The following is a 23,376-nucleotide window of genomic DNA, read 5'->3' on the forward strand; positions in this document are numbered from 1 at the left end:
GTAGATGATGATGTTAGATGGTGCGTGAAGTGGAAAATGATTTGATTACACCATGAATATTGTTGATGAAGATTACGAATGATGATGATGGGTGTCGATGAACATGATGTAGTGAAGTAGTGATGTTGATGATGATACGTTAAGCGCGATGATGATACAAGAGGGATGATGTTTGATGATGGTGACGATAGGATGAATAACGATGATGATGATTTAACTGAAACATACGGCTGCTTGTGTTCCTGTTTTTATTAAAGTCACGAAAACCCTTTTATGCTTATGGAGTGATTATTCCTTTGGATTGTTAGTGGATCCATTTAATTAAGCAGTTGGACTTTTATTTGTTGGGCCGAAAAACCATTTTATTTGTTGGGCCGGTATGGTAAATATTGTTGGGCCGAAATGTTTAGAGATAGATGATGCATATTATGATGAGGTATAAATATACGTTATATGTTATATAAATGTAAATACGGTAGTAAACAAGAAAGCACAGATGGAGTGATGGTTAAGAGGTGTTTTGGGTTAGCGGAAGGTCGCGGGTTCAAACCCGGACTTGGTCATTTTTTTAGAGCTACTTCTTTGAGGTAGCATTACTACTACCTTTATTATTATTATTATTATTATTATTATTATTATTATTATTATTATTATTATTATTATTATTATTATTATTATTATTATTATTATTATTATTATTATTAGTATTATTATTATTATTATTATTATTATTATTATTATTATTATTATTATTATTATTATTATTATTATTATTATTATTATTATTATGATTATTATTTTTGAACATGTTAATACTACAAACACATTTATATTAAGAAGATAATAAAAAGATGATATAGTAAAGATTATGTGAAAAGATTTCAAATATATTAATACATGTACTATTATGAATGTGATTATGAATTAGAATTTTGGGAAGTTATAATTAAAAGTTCAGGAATTAAAAACGAGGATTTTTAGGACTACTAATATTATTATTACTATTATTATTATTATTATTATTATTATTATTATTATTATTATTATTATTATTATTATTATTATTATTATTATTATTATCATCATTATTAAAAATTATAATTAATATTATTAGTATTATCATTAGTATTAACATTATTATTATCACTTTTATCATTATAATTATATAGTATCGTTATTTTATTATAATTATTAATTTCACATTCACATTATCCATATAAAAATATATTTAAAAACATAACTTAACTATATTAATATTTTTATATATATATAATGAATATAATTGATAATGAAATATAAAAGTTAGTAATTACATCACTAATAATAATATATATATATTTGTTTGATTACCATTATATGTGTTAATATACATATAAATGATATAGGTTCGTGAATCCGAGGCCAACCCTTCTTTGTTCAGTTTCGTCGTATGAATATTTTTACTACAAAATATTGTAGAGTGAGTTTCATTTGCTCCCTTTTTAAATGCTTTTGCAATATTTATTTTTGAGACAGAGAATACATGCGCTGCTTTTATAAATGTTTTACGAAATAGACACAAGTGATCGAAACTACATTCTATGGTTGGATTATTAAATCGAATATGCCCTTTTTTAGCTTGGTAGCCTAAGAATTGGTGTTTATTATAATTGCCACCAATTGACGCGAATCCTAATGATAGATCTATGGACCTCGACAAGTCCCATTCGGGTTACGAATGCTTTAGTACTTCGATTATCATGTCCGATGAGAGTCCCGGAATGATGGGGATATTTTATATGCATCCTGTTAGTTCGGTTATCAAGCGTTCACCATATGAATGAATTTTAATTCGCGAGTTACGCGTGACAATATATGAAATATTGTGGTCTATTAAAATAATGGAAATGATTGTGATGATAAACTAATGAACTCACCAACTTTTTGGTTGACACTTGAAAGCATGTTTATTCTCAGGTATGAAAAAATCTTCCGCTGTGCACTTGCTCATTTTAGAGATATTACTTGGAGTCATTGATGACATATTTCAAAAGACGTTGCATTCGAGTCATTGAGTACATCAAGATTATTATTAAGTCAATTATAGTTGGATGTATTATGAAATGGTATGCATGTCGTCAACTTTCATTGTAATGAAAGTTTGTCTTTTAAAAATGAATGCAATGTTTGTAAAATGTATCATATAGAGGTCAAGTACCTCGTGATGTAACCAAGTGTAATGTATTCGTCCAGATGGATTAGGACGGGTCACTACAGGTGGTATCAGAGCGGTGGTCTTAGTGAACCAGGTCTTGCATTATTGTGTCTAACTGATAGTTGTTTAGATGCATTAGTGGGTCTGGACTTCGACCGTGTCTGCATGTCAAAAGTTTTTCTTATCATTTCGTGTCGAAAATCATCTACTTATCATCCTTAGGAAATTACCTGCTTATCATTCCTAAGTCTAGACACGTTCTACTGCCTTTATTGCATAGATAGTGTATAGAAAAATTCATATCTTAGCGTATCTATTACGGTAGACTTTGCCTGATATCTTCCGTAAATTCTCCGAAATTTAAGGGAACCTGGTACTATATATATCTATGCATATTATGCATTGAGAATACCATCCAACTATAAATTGCTGTCACTAAACTCTTCATACCAAAAATCTTTTCTGAGATCGCGTAAGATGGCCTCTACGAATCGACCAAATTCCTCTGACTCCGAAGACAGCGTAACAGCAGCACACCAACCAATCAACTACCATGATTACTGGAGAAAATGGGGGTGGGTTCGCGACATACTCACCCTATGGAGAAGGGAAGAAGGTACTCCATATCATGAACCGAATCTACCACCTTACCTTGGAGTACTTGACCCGCTCATCGACGAACCCGTTCGCAACACCGTTTATACCCTTTTTGCAAGAATTTTTCGTCTTGAGGCTACCATTAACAGAAATAGAAGAGATATCCGACCTCAACCTCACACTGATAACCAACCAGGGTTAGTAGAGGAAGTTAGAGAACTCCGAGCTTAAGTATTAACTTTAGAGAGCACGGTACACAATTTGCAAGCACCAGCAGTATCACTAACACTATTAACATCACCCGCCTCAGCACCAACGGCACCAATACCACCAACAACCCAAGTTTCAACATCACATGCCTCAGTATCTCATTCTGTACCTCGAGCATAATCATCGTTCTACGTATCGTTCTATCTATTTTATCTTCGTTCTACATGGAAATTATGTAATCTCTAATGTTTTAGAGATTATATATTCTTGTTCGAATGGTAAATCAAATGAGTTTAATATCATATTAACTCATTAAATCCATGATTACATCTGAGAAGAATATATATGTAAGTATATTTTCATAAAGACTGTAATTAAAAATTCTTTTGTACAAACTGTTAATGGTGAAAATATTTTAACGGGTAGGTAATACCCTAAAAATATTTAGATTTCACATTAATAAGTTACACTGTACATTCTTCGAATCTGATTCAATAGTCATTTACTATCCTACTTACAACCTCAGAAGTACGAATCCGTTCATCACAGAATAACCATTTTCATTCAATTTCATATTTGGATTTTGACTTATTAGAATCCAACAAGTGGCATAATGAAGAAAACATTTGACAAAATAAAATTTGTTAGAAACATACAAATTAACCATGAGAAAATTTTGTTAAGAATCCACGCTAACAAAATCCTAGCTAACTGTTCCTAGCTACCTGTTTACATTTTATTTATCGCAATTTATTTATCGCAATTTATATTCTCGCAATTTTATTTATCGTCATTTAATTTCTGTTATTTATTTTACGCACTTTAAATATCGGGACACGTATACAAGGTTTTGACATATCATATCGACGCATCTATATATATTATTTGGAATAACCATAGACATTCTATATGCAGTAATGCTGGAGTTAGCTATACAGGGTTGAGGTTGATTCTACAATAATATATATACTTTGAGTTGTGATCGAGTCTGAGATATGTACACGGGTCACGATACGTATTAATTAATTCGAATATTATATATTAAACTATATATAAATTATTGGACTATCGACTGTGGACTAATAACATTGGACAGTTAAAATGAATTAAAATATTGATTATAACATATGAAAATAAACACTTCTTCAAGTTTGCCATTTGATTTCATCTTAAACCTCATTTGTATCTTGACGATTACAATCCGCGTTCAAAGCTTTCATGATTCTTGAAAACACCTCAATCGAGAGGATGAACCAACCGCACTTCAGCTACGGAAAGAAGGATTTATACATATAGTTATGCACCTGAAAAACTCTTGGAAACTGAGTAAACGTTTAACACGTATCTGTGCTAGCTCCTTTGGCATTGTTATTACCCAAAATAACTTTGCAATCTCTTTCCAAATTAGCCAATTTTGTCACAGCTCCATCAAATCAGCTTCAATTTTTCATTTAAATAAACTTTATTATAAAGATTACCCCTTCATCATCATTACTGAAGAACCGTTTATACCTCACCACATTAGCAGTATACTTACCAACAACTTCGTTGATCTTTGACTTTTTGAAAAATCATTATATTTACCAAAACCGTATCATACACTCATCCGCATCTTATAATGAGAATGGCCATACCAATTACCGAGAACTAGCAATCAGTATTTTGAAATCTCGCAGCGTTACTACATCAACAGTTATATATACATATAATGTGTAACTCTTAGAAATTTTGATCTTCAATTCTGAAATTCTGAAAAGCACCCAGTCTGCGAATCAATACTCGAAATATTAAAAAAGTTCAAAGATTTTGATACTGAAAAATGAAGTAATCAAACTCTGAAGGAGACCAATGACAAATACAAGTACCAAACCCTGTATTTAAAGAATCCTGATGATTCTATTTTTGATGAAATCTTCAGCGATTACCTTATTCCTTAAATCGCTCTAAATCATTATGAATGAATTTCTTCATCACACTGTGAATCTAAAATTCTAAGATATTATCGTATCTTTCATTGTAAATATCCTCAAAATTTCTGAAGATATCTTCATAAATATTCTCGTCCGATATTAATTATATCTCCGCGTTATCTGTATTACATCATAAAAGAAACTGTTTTAGTTTCTAAAATTCTGTAAACTTCTGAGTGTAAATTATGAATGTTTTTGAAGTAATGTTGGAAACTGAAGCATGAGTTAGTATAATATAATGACACTTGATCAACGTGATTATATTACAGTAAGTCATGCTGAGTTTCTAATGAAACATGATGATTCACAGACCATAACGTCATCATGTGCCATGTTACACGACTCTTACATTCTATCTAATCTCCAAACACATCGAGAACATATCTTACTGATAATTATATCTTTTCTCGTGACTTCTGATAATTTGACAAGCCAGATCGAGCTATAAAAATTTCCTTCTGATAACATTAGTTATGATCATTCAAAACTCTATATCTACGAATTCTGGTCCATTATTCTCTTGAATTAAAGTCGGGAAGAGAAAACAAAAGCGTGGAGCTTTGAAATATAAGGGAGAATATAAAGCCCGATAACAACACATAAATTACAAACCGTGTATATCAATGTTTATCGCAACATAAAGATACGGGAGAATTAAAAATACTATAACCCCAAGGGCGAAGTAGAAGTAAACAGATTCCTCCGGTGGAAGTTGGAAAAGGAGAATGATTGCTGCGATAGTCAAGATAAGGGCAAGGATCAGAACTAAATTAAGCATTTTCAAAATCTTTTTTAATTTGAGAATTGAGTATAGAAGAGGTGAAAACTAATGAAACGGAAAATGTAAATTTATAATGGAAAAAAAAATCAGACGTAGTAATCGAGACAGATTACCGCATTCAATTATATAGGATACTAATTCCTTAATTACCAAAAAATTAAATCTTTTATAGATTTCGAAGATTATCTTTAAATTCCTTGAAATTCGGAAATCCACCTTGACTACGTCAAAATTTAAATCTCTATCTCAATCTTTTGTGATAGCTTCGCACGTACGCTTCGAGTACTCGAATTATTTTATCAATATTACTCAATGATGATAAGACTCTATTTATCAATTCATATTCGTCATGAAAACATTCTTATTGTTAGTCATGACTACCTCGATCAAATTTCGGGACGAAATTTCTTTAAAGGGTAGGTACTGTCATGACCCAGAAATTTCTGACCAAATTTAAACTTAATCTTTATATGGGTTCGAGACGATAAGCAAAGTCTGTAATATTGAGTCTCAAAATTTTTGAACTGTTTTAATGAATTCATTTAACATTTGACCATTTCCAACGACTCACGATACGATTGCTTGTAAATAGATAAGCATATATTTAAATATATGTATATATTTGAATATAATGATATGAAATAGTATATATTGTACTTATTATAATTAATTTTGTAAAAATAATAATATATAAAAAGTATCTATGTATAAATAAAGTATATATATATTTTGTAAGTTCGAAGTTATTTAGTAAACAAAGGTAACGCTCAATTGTCATTCGATTGATAGTAAACGAGTTAAAAAGGAACTTATGTGATTGTAAAATAAACGGAGATCTAAAAATGAGTTTTATAAATTATAGGCTTATTAATAATATATTTAGAAGTTATTTGACAAATTTTAAAACTTTTTATATTTTACTTGGGGTTGGGAGTGAATAATTTATGTAATATTTATTTAATAATTAAGGATCGAATTTTATACCATAATGATCGAAATAAATAAAGATAATTACTGTAAAGATTTGGGATTTTTCTAAGAACTTTTATCCGTCACTAATTAACAATGGAGTACGAAATCCAGTCCGTAAATGGTGACGGCTAATTAAACGCACGTTTAGTTTCTTTAATCATATTATAATGATTATTAAAATTAACATCACTGTATGTTTGTTGAAATTCACTTCAACTTTAAGTCTTTATATACATACATGCACCCGGATGAAGACTAGACAAAAACCAAATTCATGAAGGTTGTAAAGTGAGGTTGATTAATAAGTTTACTACTGTACTAGTTCCTTTTAATTCTTCCACTTGCAAATAGACTATATATATATGTGTGTGTGTGTGTGTGTGTGTGTGTGTGTGTACACACACGAGACATATTTGCAAACCATCCACTAAGCCTACAACTTCTTTTTCTGCATATTATGATCTAGACTCTATTATAACCCACCTTCCATGTCTTCATCTTCTTCTTATTTCCATCATGAAAGACCACCACAACCGAGTCTATATTACCAATATCTTTGCCTTCGGTCCTCACCCTCACCATTAACCGTCGAGCACCACCACTTAACACACCATCGTGAACCATCAATACAACACCATCACCATGTTGACAACTTACCACCACCATCGACCTTCACCGCGATCTTTCGGCCACCAAATGCACCACAAACCCATCAAAAATCAACCCAACAAACCACCTCTTGCAACCGGAGGTCACCTCCGCCATTGAATCAATTATCCGCTACCACAACTCTTTCTGTATCTCTCTTCTATTGATAACTGGGAACCAACGATCACCACTTCCACCACCATTATCGCCACCATGTTTAACCTCCTACAACCACCACCCTATTTTACTCTCTCTCTCTCTCTCTTACTTTTTCTCTATCTCTGATCGAAGACATCACCACCGTAAACCACCAATCACCGCCATTATTGTCTGCTATTCCTGCTACTCGATACGAACAATTTCGGTTCTGTTAGAGGCTATTGCTACACTACTATTTCTTTAACCATTCGAACAACCCAAAACAAAACATTCGAGTTATGTTATGAGTTATTATTTCGGTTACTCCTATTATTCGAATACTATGTACTACCGCATGTTCTATTCGAGTTTTAAAGAGAAAGAAGAAATGAAATCGTTGTTTGCAGTGATTTGATTCCCACACAAACCCACTTGATCATCACCCAAAAATCACCACCACAAGTCGTTACTGTACGCTACTACTAGTTCTGTTATTTATGTTTCATTAGCTACAAAAACCGTAAACTATGTAAGTAATTAGATGATGATGTTAGATGGTGCGTGAAGTGGAAGATGATTTGATTACACCATGAATATTGTTGATGAAGATTACGAATGATGATGATGATGGGTGTCGATGAACATGATGCAGTGAAGTAGTGATGTTGATGATGATACGTTAAGCGTGATGATGATACAAGAGGGATGATGTTTGATGATGATTTAACTGAAACATAGGGCTGCTTGTGTTCCTGTTTCTATTAAAGTCATGAAAACCCTTTTATGCTTATGGACTGATTATTCCTTTGGATTGTTAGTGGATCCATTTAATTAAGCAGTTGGACTTTTATTTGTTGGGCCGAAAAACCATTTTATTTGTTGGGCCGGTATGGTAAATATTGTTGGTCCGAAATGTTTGTATATAGATGATGCATATTATGATGAGGTATAAATATATGTTATATGTTAAATAAATGTAAATACGGTAGTAAACAAGAAAGCACAGACAGAGTGATGGTTAAGAGGTGTTTTGGGTTAGCGGGAGGTCGCGGGTTCAATCCCGGACTTGGTCATTTTTTTAGAGCTACTTCTTTGAGGTAGCATTACTACTACGTTTATTATTATTATTATTATTATTATTATTATTATTATTATTATTATTATTATTATTATTATTATTATTATTATTATTATTATTATTATTATTATTATTATTATCATTATTATTTTTGAACATGTTAATACTACAAACACATTTATATTAAGAAGATAATAAAAAGATGATATAGTAAAGATTATGTGAAAAGATTTCAAATATATTAATACATATACGATTATGAATGTGATTATGAATTAGAATTTTAGGAAGTTATAATTAAAAGTTTAGGAATTAGAAACGAAGATTTTAGGACTACTAATATTATTATTACTATTATTATTATTATTATTATCATTATCATTATTAAAAATTAAAATTAAAATTATTAGTATTATCATTAGTATTAACATTATTATTATCACTTTTATCATTATAATTATATAGTATCATTATTTTATTATAATTATTAATTTCACAATCACATTATCCATAAAAAAATATATTTAAAATACATAACTGAACTATATTAATATTTTTATATATATATAATGAATATAATTGATAATGAAATATAAAAGTTATTAATTACATCACTAATAATAATATATGTATTTGTTTGATTACCATTATATGTGTTAATATACATATAAATGATATAGGTGTAGTGACCCGAACTTTTCTATGTTTATATACATTAAATGAAATTGTTATTTACATGATTAAGTATTTCCAACATGTTTAGCAATCAAACTTGTTAAGACTTGATAAATTTAAATAGGTTTCATATAGACAATTGACCACCCAAGTTGACCGGTGATTCACGAACGTTAAAACTTGTAAAAACTATATGATGACATATATATGATTATATATATAGTTAACATGATATTATGATAAGTAAGTATCTCATTAGATATTTTAACAATGAGTTATATACATAAAATTGAGTTTATTGAATTAAGAAACTCGAAAAGATATATATAACGATTATCGTTATAACAACGTCTTACTAAATACATATGAATTATATTAAGATATTGATACACTATGTTTAATCATGATAAATGATAAGTAAACATGTCATTAAGTGTATTAACAATGAACTACATATGTAAAAATAAGACTACTAACTTAATGATTTCGAAACGAGACATATATGTAACGATTATTGTTGTAACAACATTTAACTGTATATATATTATACTAAGATATATTAATATATCATAATATCATGATAATTTAATAATTTAACATCTCTTTAGATATAATAAACAATGGGTTAACAACATTTAACAAGATCGTTAACCTAAAGGTTTCAAAACAACATTTACATGTAACGACTAACGATGACTTAACGACTCAGTTAAAATGTATATACATGTAGTGTTTTAATATGTATTCATACACTTTTGAAAGACTTTAAGACACTTATAAAAATACTTCTACTTAACAAAAATGCTTACAATTACATCCTCGTTCAGTTTCATTAACAATTCTACTCGTATGCACCCGTATTCGTACTCATACAATACACAGCTTTTAGATGTATGTACTATTGGTATATACACTCCAATGATCAGCTCTTAGCAGCCCAAGTGAGTCACCTAACACATGTGTGAACCATTATTTGGAATCTAGCATGAAATATCTCATAAAATTACAAAAATATTAGTAATCATTCATGACTTATTTACATGTAAACAAAATTACACATCTTTTATATCTAATCTATATACCAACGACCAAAAATACCTACAAACACTTTCATTCTTCAATTTTCTTCATCAAATTGATCTCTCTCAAGTTCTATCTTCAAGTTCTAAGTGTTCTTCATAAATTCTATAAGTTCTAGTTTCATAAAATCAAGAATACTTCCAAGTTTGCTAGCTTACTTCCAATCTTGTAAAGTGATCATCCAACCTCAAGAAATCTTTCTTATTTATAGTAAGATATCTTTCTAATACAAGTTAATACTCATATTCAAACTTTGATTCAATTTCTATAACTATAACAATCTTATTTCGAGTGGAAATCTTACTTGAACTTGTTTTCGTGTCATGATTCTGCTTCAAGAACTTTCAAGCCATCCAAGGATTCTTTGAAGCTAGATCTATTTTTCTCATTTTCAGTAGGTTTATCCACAAAACCCGAGGTAGTAATTATGTTCATAACATCATTCGATTCATATATATAAAACTACCTTATTCGAAGGTTTAAACTTGAAATCACTAGAACATAGTTTAGTTAATTCTAAACTTGTTCGCAAACAAAAGTTAATCCTTCTAACTTGACTTTTAAAATCAACTAGAAACATGTTATATATCTATATGATATTCTAACTTAATGATTTAAAATCTGAAAACACGAAAAATACCATAAAACTGGATATACGCCGTCGTAGTAACACCGCGGGCTGTTTTGGGTTAGTTAATTAAAAACTATGATAAACTTTGATTTAAGAGTTGTTCTTCTGGGAAAATGATTTTTCTTATGAACATGAAACTATATCCAAAAATCCTGATTAAACTCAAAGTGGAAGTTTGTTTTCCAAAATGGTCATCTAGACGTCGTTCTTTTAACTGAAATGACTACCTTTACAAAAACAACTTGTAACCTGTATTTCTAACTATAAACTTATACCTTTTCTGTATAGATTCATAAACTTAAGTTCAATATAAAACCATAGCAATTGGATTCACTCAAAACGGATTTAAAACGAAGAAGTTATGGGTAAAACAAGATTGGATATTTTTACTTATTGTAGCTATGTGAAAATTGATAACAAATCTATATTAATCATATCCCAGCTAACTTATATTGTATTATACATGTATTCTAATATATTATGTAATCTTGGGATATCATAGACACGTATGCAAATGTTTTGACATATCATATCGACCCATGTATACATATTATTTGGAACAACCATAGACACTCTATATGCAGTAATATTGGAGTTAGCTATACAGGGTTGAGGTTGATTCTAAAAATATATATACTTTGAGTTGTGATCTAGCCTGAGACGTGTATACACTAGGTCGTGGATTGATTCAAGAAAATATATATCAATTTATTTATGTACATCTAATTGTGGACAACTAGTAGTAGGTTAATAACGAGGACAGCTGACTTAATAACCTTAAAACATTAAAATGTATTAAAAATGTTGTAAATATATTTTGAATATACTTTGATATATATGTACATATTTGTTATAGGTTCGTGAATCGACCAGTGGCCAAGTCTTACTTCCTGACGAAGTAAAAATCTGTGAAAGTGAGTTATAGTCCCACTTTTAAAATCTAATATTTCTGGGATGAGAATACATGCAGCTTTATAAATGTTTTGCAAAATAGACACAAGTACATGAAACTACTTTCTATGGTTGAACGATCGAAGCCGAATATGCCCCTTTTACTTGGTAACCTAAGAATTAGTAAATCAGTCTACTAATTGACGTGAATCCTAAAGATAGACCTATTGGGCCCAACAAACCCCATCCATTGTAGCGGATGCTTTAGTACTTCGAGTTTTTATATCATGTTCGATGGATGTCCCGAAATGATGGGGATATTCTTATATGCATCTTGTTAATGTCGGTTACCAGGTGTTTACCATATGAATGATTTTTATTGTAGAGACCCGTCCTAATCTATCCAGACGAAGTCCATATCGATTATAAACGGTTCACAACAGTTGATTACATCGCGAGGTATTTGAACTCTATATGATACATTTTACAAACATTGCATTCAATTTTAAAAGACAATCTTTCTTTACAACGAAAATTGACGGCATGCATACCATTTCAAAATATATCCAACTATAATTGACTTAATAATAATCTTGATGAACTCGACGACTCGAATGCAACGTCTTTTGAAATATGCCATGAATGACTCCAAGTAATGTTTCTAAAATAAGCAAATGCACAGCGGAAGATTTCTTTCGTACCTGAGAATAAACATGCTTTCAAGTGTCAACCAAAAGGTTGGTGAGTTCATTAATTTAACATAAATAATCATTTCATAATTTTAATAGACCACAAGATTTCATATTTCCATTTCTCATAAACATACGTCCCATACATAGAGACAAAAATATCATTCATATGGATTGAACACCTGGTAACCGACATTAACTAGATACATATAAGAATATCCCCTATCATTCCGGGATCCTCCTTCGGACATGATATAAATTTTGAAGTATTAAAGCATCCAGTACTTTGGATGGGGCTTGTTGGGCCCGATAGATCTATCTTTAGAGTTTGCGTCAATTAGGGCTTATGTTCCCTAATTCTTAGATTACCAGATTATATATGGGGCATATTCAGTTTCGATCATTCAACCATAGAATGTAGTTTCACGTACTTGTGTCTATTTCGTAAAACATTTATAAAAGAAACGCATGTATTCTCAGTCCCAAAAATATATATTGCAAAAGCATTTAAAAAGGGATCAAATGAAACTCACTATACTGTATTTTGTAGTAAAAATACATATGACGTCATTGAACAACTGAACAATGCAGAGTTGGCCTCGGATTCACGAACCTATATAATTTATATATAGATTAACACATATATTGGTAATCAAATAATTACTTCTATTATTTATATAATATTTATATATTTAGTGTTGTATTTTATATAGAATTTGCACTACATTTTGTCTATATATTATAACTTAAATTATATACTATATATATATATATATATATATATATATATATATATATATATATATATATATATATATATATATATATATATATATATATATATATATATATATATATATATATATATATATATATATATATATATATATATATATATATATATATATATGTTTATTTTGTATATATATAAAAAAATATGTTAATATGTTTAATATATAATTGTAGGTAATATAAATATACTTTGTGTACAAAATCTTTATTTGTTATAATATGATAATAATAATGAAAATGATAAGTTTAATAAAAATGGTAGTTCTAATAATTAGTAGAATTTTCATAATAATGATACCTTAAATAATTATGATTGTAAAATAATATTACTAATAATAACAACAATAATAATAATAATAATAATAATTATAATAATAATAATAATAATAATAATAATAATAATAATAATAATAATAGTAATAGTAATAATAATAATAATAATAATAATAATAATAATAATAATAATAATAATAATAATAATAATAATAATAATAATAATAATAATAATAATAATAATAATAATAATAATAATAATAATAATAATAATAATACCTTTGAAGCAAAAAGGATCAATAAAACAAATAAACTGTCTCTGCCCAGATTCGAACCAACGACCTGTCGCTCCCCATCAACCCCCTTAAACCAACCGAGCAATCCTATTTTTCTGATATTATTCGTATTATATTTATATTTATCCCTTATATTCCAGTTTTCATTTCCTATCTACCTCTTTTCGGCCCAATAGATCTCGGCCCAATCTTACAACCCAATTCACGGCCTAAATAAAAACTAGGGTAGCCCAACAATTTGACCTGTATGTCCTTGATCCAATCTGGTACCGAAAACAGAAAAAAGAAAATGGCAGGCCACGACAACTTCACCTCATCATCATCATAATCGACTTATCATCCTCGACCATTATCATCAACATCAATCATGTTATCGATTCCTAATCTCGTTATCATCGTAATTATTTTTATTATTATCGTTACCTAATTTAAACCGTCACCATCCTAATCATCATATCGTCTTCTTCTCGGTTAAATACTTCAGCGAACATCAGTGATGAGTGATGGTAACATCGTGTGATAATTGTTAACAGGAAAACAAGCATCTTTTGGTTGGGTTTGGTTCTAGTTTGCGAGGGAATTGAAACGAAGCAACAACAAGGGGATTTTGTGGTGGATTTTCGAATTATAATCGATCAAAAAAATATGCAGTAGCAGTAATAACAACAACAATATCATCATGTTTGTTATCGTTCATTATCACCATTCTTATCATCTCACCATCACATCTCATCATTCAAATAGCAGTAGTATCAATTAGGAGTTGCAACTGTAGTAGCGACATAATAGTAGTTGCAGGTTACACGGATTTGGTTTCGTGAAAGTGGTTGATGGTTGTAAACGAGCAAAAGGCTGTAGCGGTAATTGATCAAATAGAAGAAACAACGATGAAAACTAAAAAAAAATAATAGTTTCGATGGGGGTTCTCGGATGAGAGAGAGAGAGGAGAGAGATGGAATATGATGATGGAAGGGATTGTATGGTGGTGAAGGATAGTAAAGACGGTGGTAGTCACGATGGTGGTCACTCAATCAGGGGTGATGGTTTGTCGATGGAGGTGGCTAGTTTTGGTGCATTTGAACCGAAGCAAAAACATAATAATGTTGATATGCAAGGTGGTTACAGTGGTTCAACTGTACAGCAGCAACGATGTTTAGTGCAGTTACAAAAAATATATCGAACAACAGTAATATACAGAAATAAAACGTGTTTGTGGATTGTGTGAGGTAGTAAAAAGCAGCAGCTGCAGGTGGTTTAGAGGCGATGTTGTGGAGGTTGTAGGCGGTAGTGATAACTTATAATGGTGATGATGCAGTGGGGGTGGTTTGTTCTCGGTTTATCAGCCGAAATAGAACATCGAGTAAACCATAAGATCTCAGTTTGGGTGTAGTCGAATAACATAAGTAACAAGTCTCACTTGTAACAATTGATCGAGTTTTTGGGTTCCATTATGCAATAATTAAAAATGGGTGTTAGAAAATGACTTGGGTGGTTATGGTGTTCAAACAAAAACAGTATAAAGTAGTAGCACTTTGATAACTAATTATTTGCACAAGTGGTGTTAAATTTCATATGCGTGTATGATATATATATATATATAAATATATATATATATATATAATAATATAATATAAATTTCAATCAGAGAAAACGTGTGAAACTTAATTATTAGCAGCCATCAAGTTGTAAATTCTATCGACAGTTGTCACGGGGTGCGATATCGTACTCCGTGATTAATTTAGTGACGGATAAAAGTCTTCAGAAAAATCCCAAATTCTTAAATTAAATGTATTTAATTATTCTAGTCATTATTTTATTTAAAAAATCATTAATTGATTAGATGAAAATTAACTCAACTGTCCACGCTCGATCCCAGGTAAAATGTAAAAAGTTCTAAAATTTAACAAATAGCTCCTAAATATATTTTTAATAAGCCTATAAATTATAAAACTCATTTTTGGCTAACCGTTTATTTTAAATTCAAATAAGTTTGAGTTTAATTTGCTTAATATCAATCGGAACCTTAAACGAGTATTAAAATCATTTGACATTTATTTTTAATATACATTATATCTATATATATAGATTCATTTAAAAGTATAATTTCATTATCTTATATTATTTTATTTTACATATTTATTTCTAATACTTAAATAGTATTTTATTTCAATTACCACTTATATATATATATATATATATATATATATATATATATATATATATATATATATATATATATATATATATACACACACACACACATATCTATTTACAATTAATTGTTCGTGAACCGTCGAGAATAGTCAAAGATTAAATGATTACATGAACACAGTTCAAAGTTTTTAAGACTTCAACATTACAGACTTCACTTATCGTGTCGAGATCATATAAAGACTAAGTTTAAAATTGGTCGGAAATTTTCGGGTCGTCACAGTACCTACCCGTTAAAGAAATTTCGTCCCGAAATTTGAGTGGGGTCGTCATGGCTAACAATAATTATGTTTTCATGACGCATATGAGTTGATAAATAGAGTTTTATCATTATTGAATAATATAGATCAAACGACTCGATTATGTGAAGTGTACGAGTGAAGCTATCACTAAATGATGAAATGAAAATGACAAGTTTCATCATAACTTTTGACTAGTCATGGTTGAATTTAGAAAATAAGGTGCCTCTTAACTTTTGACGTGAAGGGTTGAATTTCGGAATTCAAAGGATTTAAAGAAAATCTTCGAAATCTAAAAGATTTGATTCTTCAGAAAATAAGGAAATTTAAGATCTCTTTAATTAAATACGGTCATCTGTCTCGATTACTCTGTCTGATATTTCCATTATAAATTAAGCTCTTTCGTTCCATTATTTTCACCATTTCTATACTTTCTTTCTTAGTTCATACATCCAGAAGATTGTGAAAAATGCTTAATCCAGTTCTAATCCTTGATATTTTCCTAATTATTACTTCTGTATTCTTCTTTTCAATCTTCCTCCAGAAGAATGTGTTTACTTCTGCTATTACCTTAGGGTGATACTATTCTTAATTATACCGTGTCTTTATATTGCTATCCGTATTAATATCCACGATTTGTAATCTCCGTGTTGTTATTGGACTTTATATTCTCCCTTATATTTCAAAGCTCTATGCTTTTGTTTTCTCTTCCCGACTTCAAGTCAAGTGAATAATGGTCCAGAATTCGTAGCTATAGAGTTTTGAATGATTATAATGTTCTAAGCAAGAAGGAACGTGATAGAACGATTTGATTTGTCAAATTATCAGAATCATTGAAAATAGAACTATCAAGAATATACGTTCTTGATATGTTCAGAAGTTAATCAGAATGAAAGAGTTATGTAACATGACACATGATGACGTTATAATCTGTGAATCATCGTGTTCCATTTAGAAACTCAGCATGACTTACTGTAATATAATCACGTTGATCAAGTGTCATTATATTATACTAACTCATGCATCAGTCTCCAACACCACTTCAAAATCATTCATAGTTTAAGCTCGGAAATTTACAGAATATAGAAACTAACAGTTTTTTTTTTTTATGATGTAACACTGATAGCACGAGGAGATTAATGATTTCAGATAAGAATAGTTATAAAAATATCTTCAGAAATATGGAGGATATTTATAATGAAAGATACGACGATATCTTGGAATTTCTAATATCGAAGGATGGTGAAGAAAATTTGTCCGCAAGAGTTTGGAGTCAGAAGCAAGGTATTCGCTAAAGATTTCAGCAGGCATTGAATCATTTGGATTCTTTGAAGTCAAACTTATTCTTTGTGATTTATCCACGAATTCCTTCATAGTTTTGCATAATCCGCTTTTCGGTACTAAATTTTCTATTGAATGTTTCCAACATAATGATACACAGGAAGCACGAAGAGGTATATAATTTCGGACGAGAATATTTATGAAAATATCCTCAGAAGTATCGAAGATATTGATGATGATATTTTGGAATTTCTAAGTTCGATGGTTGATGAGGAAAATTTTTCGCAAGATTTTAACATGAGTACAGAGCAAGATATTCATTGAAGGTTTCATCGGATCCAGAATTACCTGGATTCTTTGAATATATGGTATGGTCCTTGTTTTTGTCCTTGGTCTCCTTCGGGGTTAGCTCAATCCATTTTTCCAGTTCCAACTTTTCTGAGCTTTTCCAACATACTATTCTTTATCATCAAACTTTCGATGATTATGGTCGTTTACGGTTGTCTATGGTTTCTGCTGCTTCATTCAGCTTTTTCAACATTTAGAGTATTGATTTGTGACTGAGTGCTTTTCAGAATTCCAGAAGGAGAGATCATAATTCTAAGAGATAAATGTCATACATATAATTATTGATGTAGATATGCTGTGAGTTTTCAAAGTACTGATTGCTGATTCCCGGTAATTGGTATGGCAGTTCTCGTTACAAGATGCGGATGAGTATATGATAGAGTTTCAAAGAACAATAATGATTTTTCATAGAGATTTAAGTCAAGAATTAACGAGATTGCGAGTAAGTTTACTGCTAATGTGGTGGAATATAAACGGTTCCCCGGTAACGATGACGAAAGGCAAACTTATATATCAAGGTTATAATAAGACCAATTCGGATGAAAAGTTGAAGTTGACTTGCTGAAGCTGTGACAAAACTGAAAGGACCCGTTCATATACATTATAAACGATTCACAATAGTTGATTACATTGCGAGGTATTTGACCTCTATATGATATATTTTACAAGCATTGCATTCGTTTTTAAAAGACAAACTTTCTTTACATTGAAAATTGACAGGCATGCATACTATTTCATAATATCCACTATCCAACTATAAATTGATTTAATAATAATCTTTGATGAACTCAATGACTCGAATGCAATGTTCTTCGAAATATGCTATGAAAGACTCCAAGTAATATCTTTAAAATGAGCAAATGCACTGCGGAAGATTTCTTTAACACCTGAGAATAAACATGCTTTAAAGTGTCAACCAAAAGGTTGGTGAGTTCATTAGTTTATCATAATCATTTATTTTCATCATTTTAATAGACCACAAGAATTTCATTTCTGGTTCTCATAAATATACGTCCCATGCATAGAGACAAAAATAATCATTCATATGGTGAACACCTGGTAACCGACATTAACTAGATACATATAAGAATATCCCCTATCATTCCGGGATCCTCCTTCGGACCTGATATAAATTTCGAAGTACTAAAGCATCCGGTACTTTGGATGGGGTTTGTTAGGCCCAATAGATCTATCTTTAGGATTCGCGTCAATTAGGGTGTCTGTTCCCTAATTCTTAGATTACCAGACTTTAATAAAAAGGGGCATATTCGATTTCGATAATTCAACCATAGAATGTAGTTTCAATTACTTGTGTCTATTTCGTCAAACATTTATAAAAGCGCATGTATTCTCAGTCCCAAAAATATAAAGGGTAAAAAGGCAAATGAAACTCACCATACTGTATTTCGTAGTAAAAATACATATAACGTCATTGAACAAGTGCAAGTTTGGCCTCGGATTCACGAACCTAAATTAATTATATATAATTATGTGTTGGTCAATATTTGTCTAACAAATTAGGTCAAGTCATAGTGTATCACAATCCTAATGCTCGAGACTAATATGCAAAAGTCAACAAAAGTAAATTTGACTCAAAATAATTTCCAAAAATCTATACATGGTTAATATATAGTTTAAATATCGTCGTTTTATATTTTTAAATATTTTTAAAAGATTTATTAGAGTAATAATATAATTTATTTATTAATAAATAAAATTTTATATTAAATTTATGTAATAAAATATACTTTTATATATATTAAGTAATAAAATTTATAGGGCTCATTTAATATCATAAAGATAATATGATAGGTATTATTAAAGTAAGTTATTACACGTAGTAAAATATGTTTGTATCACATATTTATTTGATAAAATAATATCTATAATGATAGTAAATAAAAGTTGTATTATTTTGTAATAATAATTATTATTATAAAAATATCAATATTTATAATTACTAAGATGACATTATGATAAAACGATAATTCTAATTATGATAACTTTAATATTTACGATAATTTTTAATATTATCTTTAAAATAATAATTCTATTTAAAATAATAATAATAATGATATTTTATAGTAACAATGACATTTCTATTAAAATGATAATTTTTGTTAAAATGATAGTTTTAATACTAACGATACTTTTAATAATAATAGTAATGATAAAAATAATAAGAACGATAATTTTATCTAAATCAATATCTTATAATATTTTAATTTCATCATGATACTCTTACTCATTATTTCCTAATCGTTTCGTTTAATAGCTTTTAATCGTCTTTTATATCGTGTTCATAATAATGATAATAATAGTAATCAAAATAATTAGGTGTTACAAATATTTGTTTTAATTACACTAATATTAATAATGATAGTTACTATAACATTATTAACGATAATACTAATAATTATCTTAATGATAATATAGTAATAATAATAATAACAATAACAATAACCATTTTTAAATAATGATATATATATTAATAATGATAATAATAGTAATAATAATACTAATAATAATAATAATAATAATTGGATAATAATAATAATAATACTAATTATAACTTTAACGATAATAACGATAGTAATAATAAAAAAAAATAACAATTTTTAATGATAAATCCCTTCTATTGATAAAGATAATAATAATGATAATAATAAGATAAAACTAGAACGACGATAAAAACGACGATAATAATAATCATTTTTAATAAAAATATCAAAAATTCAATTGATTATAATTTCTAATCCGTTCATCGAAACCATTCGATATCTAAAGGAAAAGTTCTTAATTTTTCGCTAGCTTTCCAAAGACATGCATATCTTATACCTTATCTCAACCACAAGTGTAACTAATTCAATATTCAACCTAACCTGTCTAAGGGCAATATCAAAAGTACAAGCATGCATAATCCTAAATACTCGAGCACTAGTCAGGGATACACTATTAGTATGTAAAAGTTAAATTATGAGTACTCACGTATCAATATTGAGATTCAATATTGCAGGAAAGGTACGTAGACGCAACGGAAATGATAAACACTATATTGACCTCACGAGCATACCCATGAACCATACTCAATCACCTCCATAGCTATAACCCATAATTTCCTTAATCCTATCCTACTCAAAAAACAATTTCGAAATCACTCGGACAGCACTCCGTCGTAATATTTTATGTATACTAATAATATCTTGAAATAATACGGAGTAAATATATATATGTAAATCGATTGAGAGAGTTTAGAGAAAAATATTTTCAAGTTTCTATGAAATAATGAAACCTATTGAATTCTATTTATAATAGATTTTTGAATTATTAAAGTGAATAATTAAAGTATGAATTATTAAAGTGAATTATTAAAGTATGAATTATTAAAGTGAATTATTAAAGTATGAATTATTAAAGTGAATTATTAAAGTATGAATTATTAAAGTGAATTATTAAAGTTAAAGTAAAGTAAAAATAAAGTAAAGGTAAAGTTTAAGTATAGTAAAAGTATAAAACTATGTACGTATAGTACTCGTATAAATATATATAATATTAATTTAAATCGTTATATATATTTAATAAAATAAAATATAAATATAAATATCGTTATCTTTATCATACTAGTTAAGTAATGAGTTGTCAAAAGTGGTTCTAGATATTTATAAAAGTTATATACGTTTTAATAATAAAGTTCTTTTTAAACTGAAAATGTTTTTGTACGTTTGAAACTAAATAGATCAATCGAGTCTTTATGAGATTCAATCTTCCACTATCCTTTGTCTAGTTCTCAATGATTGACAATTTGTTCTTATTTATAAATCACTTTACCATTTTCCGAATATTGTTAAAATGGAAAGATTTCTCAAATCAACGTGGGCCTTTCAACAGAGACTTGTAATCATAATTCAATATATCTGATAATTCAATCATTTGATCTTATCTTCTAATTCCATTGATAAACATTTTGAAACAGATACAATCATATAAAGTATTTAATCTAATATTTTGTTTACGTTTCAAGTTATAATATATATACACATATACATATATAATCATATTCGTTTAATGGTTCGTGAATCGTTGGAACTTGGTCGAGGTTGAATGAATGTATGAACATAGTTTAAAATTCTTGCAATTTAACTTAACAAATATTGCTTATCGTGTCGGAAACATATAAAGATTAAAGTTTAAATTTGGTTGGAAATTTCCGGGTTGTCACAGTACCTACCCGTTAAAGAAATTTCGTCCCGAAATTTGAGTGGAAAGGTTGTGAATGATAATAAGTATGTTTTCATGATGCATACGGGCTAAAAATTAGAGTTTTATCATCAGCGAATAATTTGGATAAACAATCCATTTATATGAAGAGTACGAATGAAGCTAACATAGAAGAGTGAAATGAGTAAGTGTAGATTCATCTTATCATTTGACGTAGATATGATTGATTCCCAGATTTCAAGGGATTTGAGGAAAATCTTCTTAATAAGATTTGACTCTTCGGTAATCAAGGGAATTAGGATCCGCTTTAAATGCGATCGTCCATTTTAATTGTTCTGTCGGAGATTTTCTTATAAATTCACCTCCTTCGTTTCCTTACAACTCACACCTTCTGTTGATGCATTTTATGCAAGTCCCTAGACATCTACCCACGTCTATTGCAGGTACACCAGTTTACAGGCCACCATGATTGCTCGTTATTATCCTATCCGTGTTTGTATGTGGTTACAGGAACTGCAGGAACGAGATTTAGATGTTTGACTATGTTAGACTTAGTCAGACGTACGAGTGAAGCCTCACTAGTACGGCTGACAGGCTCATACGCACGGTTGATGCTGAGCTAAGTCACAATTACAACCTAAATGAGAAGACACGAGTGAGTGATCACCCGTACGGCTGATGAAGCCAACTCATACATGTGATGAATGAATCATATGGGTGAGTCAACAGCAGGGGTATATAAAGTCTTATGCTCTTCATTTTAGGTTAAGCCTCTCATTTGTTACACACATTCAGATCTAGTGAGCTCCTCCGATTCTCTCTCAGTCCAAATCACCCAGGTGGTGAATAATAGCTCTAGGTGTTGATCTAATCACACTTGATTTAGTTGTGGTTTGACTAAATTAATCAAAAAAAAAACTTAACCTATTCACTAGAGGGTTTGATTCACTTATTCCGCCATTGTGTGAGTTAAATCTGTTGATTTCTAAGTTCCTAGTCATGTTTCATCACCTTCTATTCTTTCCCCCTCAACTCATATTTTAAAGTATTCATCAATATGCTCCATCCAGTTCTGATTCTCGATATACTTCTAACTTTCATATCGGTAATTCTTCTTTTTCATCTACCGTCGGAAGAATCTATTTACTTCTACTATACTCTTGG

Source organism: Rutidosis leptorrhynchoides, chromosome 9 (assembly GCF_046630445.1).
Source record: "Rutidosis leptorrhynchoides isolate AG116_Rl617_1_P2 chromosome 9, CSIRO_AGI_Rlap_v1, whole genome shotgun sequence".
Classification (NCBI taxonomy): Eukaryota; Viridiplantae; Streptophyta; class Magnoliopsida; order Asterales; family Asteraceae; genus Rutidosis; species Rutidosis leptorrhynchoides.